We start from the raw sequence: 4,197 nt of genomic DNA, 5'->3' as shown, positions 1-4,197 counted from the left end.
GTCAGATGAGGATCAGATGCTTTCAGGTTTTCTCCTAAGTTCTGGATCCCTCTAGGAAAGATTTTGGCCTCAGGAATTTGGGGGTTGGACTGGCCTTGGAGCCTGGCCCAGGAAAGATGCTGGTGTACAGCTGGTGGCCATGCCACCCAGAGTTGCAAAGTAAGATAGGGTCAGGAAGCAGCCCCAAGGTATCCTGGGGCCTGCACCAAGGAGCTGGGTTGGTCTGGATGCAGAGGATCAGAAAGAGGAAAGGTCAGCTCCAGCATCCAGGGAAGAGACTGGCAGGTTGTGCAGGCCGAGGAAAAGCAGAGGGAGGTGAAGGCAGGGCTAGGCCCAGAAGCAGTGCTCCTGGGGACCTGAGAAGGAACTGAGCTTGTTTGGATGCAAAGGATCAGGAAGCAGTAGTGGTTGTGGTGTGTCGTGTTGTGTCATTGTGTCCCCGTCCCATCCTGTCCCCTGTCCCCTGTTCCCCATCCCGTCCTGTGTGTCGTCCTCCCCACCACCACTGGGTGCTCCTGGGGTGCCAAGAGAAGGAATGGGACAGGATGCAGGAGAGACTGTTGCGGAGTCAAGGCATGGAGGGCGCAATTGACTTACCCCGGAGAGAGAGGCCTGTGGGTGGGAGAGAAGTCTGTTGGTCATGTGGGCCCAGGGAAGCAGAGGGAGGTGAGCTCAAACTGCTTTCTTATACAACACAGAATAACATGTCCGTGGATAGCACAGCCCACATCACTCAACAGCCAAGAAAATGTTCCACAGACATGGCCACAGGTCAGTCCAATGGAGAAAATTCCTCAACTGTGGTTTTCTGTACCCAGATATATCAAGTTAACTGAAGCTATCCAGCACAGATGCCCTTCTTTTCCTAATTCCTAATCCTCTGACCCAGGTCTTGTCCTGAATCTTTAAGAAAAAGTTCACATATTTTTCCCTTTTAGCATCATGCTAGCTGTTAGATTAGTGTAGGTGGCTTTTATTATGTTGAGGTGCATGCATTATATACCCAATTTCCCCCACATTTTCATGAGGAAAGGGTGCTGACTTGTGAAGTTTTCTGTAGTTAAATTACCATATGAAGGTGTTTTCCCTACTTTTCGATATGGTGTATCATAGCCATCGATTTTCCTATTTTGAACTCTGTGCGTAGGCCTGGGATGAATCCCTCTTGTTGATGGTGAACAATCTTTTAAACATGTTGTTGGACTTGGCTTACTAGTATTTTGTTTTTGTGTCCATGCTAACTAAGGATGTTGGCTTGTGGGGTTATTTTAATTTTCCTTATCTAGCTTTGGTGTCAGAATATTTCTGGCTTCACATAATTTGTTTGAAGAATTCCTTTCCTGCTTATTTGTTGGGAAAAAGATAAGAAGATTTGTCATTCTTTTTGAAATGTTTGGTATAAAGCCAAAAATTCGATGGGGGCTTTTTATGACTAATTCAAGCTCATTGAATTGATATTGGTCTGCTAAGGATTTCTATTTCTTCATGAATATGTCTTGGTAAGGCATATGTGTCTAGGAGTGTGTCTATTACTTATAGATTATCAAATACCTTGACACTGAGTTATTCATAACCATCCCACAGGAGCTGGTTCTGCACGAGTGTTTGAAGTGTCTCTCTTCGTCTCTGGTTTCATGCCTCCGTGGTGCTCTTTTTCCTTTTGTAGTTACTCTAGCTCAGGGTTTGTATACATTTTTATTTTTCTCAAATAACTACCTTTTCTTTCAATAATTTTTGTAGACTTTTAGTCCCTATTTCATTTATTTCTGTTCTGATCTTATTTCATTTTACTAGTTTGGGGTTTAGTTTGTCTCTGTTTTTATAGTTTCTTGAGACATAGTGGCAGGTTGTTTATTTGGGATCTTTTTACTTGTCTACCTGGTGATTAGTTGTTATAGCCCTTCCCTAGTACTACTTTTGCTGTGTCCCATAGATTTTGGTATGTTGTGTCTCTATTTTTATTTATTTCAAGAAATTTAAATTTCCTTCTAGATTTCTTTCCTGATCAATTGATTATTCAAGAATAGGTTACTTGATTTTCCTATATTTATATAATTTTCAAAGTTTTTCTTGATATTGACCTCTAGTTTTGTTACACTAAGATGAGAAAAGATACTAAATATTATTTCAGTTTTTAAAAATTCCTAAGATTTATTTTGCAGTCTATTTGTGATGTCATGGATGACGTTCAATGTGTTGATAAGAAAAAATATAAATATATTGTTGGCACCTGCTGAGTGGAATGTTCTCTAGAGGCCTTTGTTTCGAGTGCAGAATCCAGGGCTCATGTATTGAAAGCCTGGTCTTTAGCTGTTGGCTCTAGATATGTGATTGGATTATGAGGGCACTGATTTCATCAACAAACTAGTCCACTCATCAACTCATGCTGACCTGGCTATTGAAAGGTAAGGTCTGGCTGAAGGAAGTGGGTCACCATTAGGGTGACTTGGAAGGGTTTATCTTATTCCTGACTCCTTATTGTCTGGGCCTTGTCTAGGTGTTGCCTAGAGTCCATGAGGTAATAAGCACCTTTGCTCTCCCACAGCCTATCGACCATGATGTTTTGTCTCACTACAGGCCTAGCAGCATGTAGTCAACCAATCATAGTCTGAAACCTTTAAGACTTTCAGCCGAAATAAACCCTTGCTAATTTTAATTTTTTTCATTCTACTATTTTGACACAGCAATGAAAAACTGACTAACACAATATTTATTAGGTCCATTTGATATGTGGGTTCAGATTTTTCAGGAATCTACTTTTAGTGTGCTGTCACAGTTTCAGCAATTTAAGTCCAAATATATCCAAATACGTTGTTAGCATATTGTTCCAAAAGTAAGAAACAATACCCAGAAGGAATATTCAGGGGCAGACACAGATGTCTCATCCACATTTAATAACCTGTTGTCAAATACTGAAGGATTTTGCTGGTTCTGGGCAGATTCACTGGGAAAGGACCATCCCTAGTTCCTATATCACACCTGTGGCCATCAGTGTTGGCACACTCTAAGCCTAAAGTTTGCTAAGACCAGCACAACACTGAGGCAGGGCAGAGTACAGGAGTATAGCATTGCTATGGGCTATTGCTGAGGTGAACCTGTGACCATAGACTGTAGTATAATGGTCACATAATTGACTATTTAATTGTAGTAAATAACACAGAATTGAGGAGACTAATCCACTGAAGCCACATAGCAACTCTTTTGGAGTCAAGGCCTGTGGATGGGTTTGTTGGGATCCACCTAGTATTGGGTTTTACCAGTCCACTCTTACATCCTGAGGCAAAATCTCATGCTTGGTATACACACAGTGAATGGGATCTTGGAGCATGCTGTGTTGCTTAAAATTGGGATAGTATTGTTAAAGATAACTTCTTAGCTACCTACACTGACTAAACTAAAGTGCCACCTGAGTCTCAAAGCTACAATGACCTGCACAGTCTTAGGGATCTATTGAATCATACTTCATCTGGCATGGTACAGGCCACTACACAAATCTACCCTAGACTGTGTGCTAGAGTACTTATAGAATCCTATCACAGAGAACTGGCCTAGCAATGAATTTCTGTAGGAAGCTGAAGGATGGGTGATGAAGACAGTCCCTTGATGGTGAAGGTTGGTGTTGAGCTGGGTCACATCTGAGTCTCACAGACATAGAAGCGTGCCATGTTTGCGAAAGAGGATGGGTATGTATGCCTCAGGCCCCTCCAGGGCTGGAAGAGACTTGGCTGAACTCAGGTCTGTCCCATTGGTGCCCCTGTCTCCCTCTTATTTCAATGTGGTCTACCGGGTTTGTCTAGGAACCCTGGACCATACATCAGGGCCTTTAGTTTCTACTGGGTTCTGAGTCTTAGTTATTTACCAATCTAGGCCAGATAGTAGATTGTAAGGCAAAGACTTATGCAGACTTTTGCACTATGCTACCCAGCAGGGGAAGTCCTGCTCCCTGGTGTGCTGTGGGAATGAAGGGGGGAAGTGGAATCCTTGAGCTGCTCAGTCTAAGGCTACTGCAGTTTAAGTCTATGGGTTTCAACTCGGGGTAGGAGCACTTTCCAGCACTGGTTTCTACCTTAGCAGGCCTGCTACTAGGGTTCAAGTTTAAGGCCTGGATTTTATTCTCTGTGCCTCCCACAAGAAGGAAGCATCTTTCTCAGTGTGGGTTTCCTTGGAGCAGAGAGAAGGGAGACAGACAGCTTTTCC

This window comes from Nannospalax galili, unplaced genomic scaffold, assembly GCF_000622305.1.
Source record: "Nannospalax galili isolate Female #2095 unplaced genomic scaffold, S.galili_v1.0 scaffold639, whole genome shotgun sequence".
In the NCBI taxonomy this organism is placed as follows: Eukaryota; Metazoa; Chordata; class Mammalia; order Rodentia; family Spalacidae; genus Nannospalax; species Nannospalax galili.
This window is presented reverse-complemented; position numbering follows the sequence as displayed.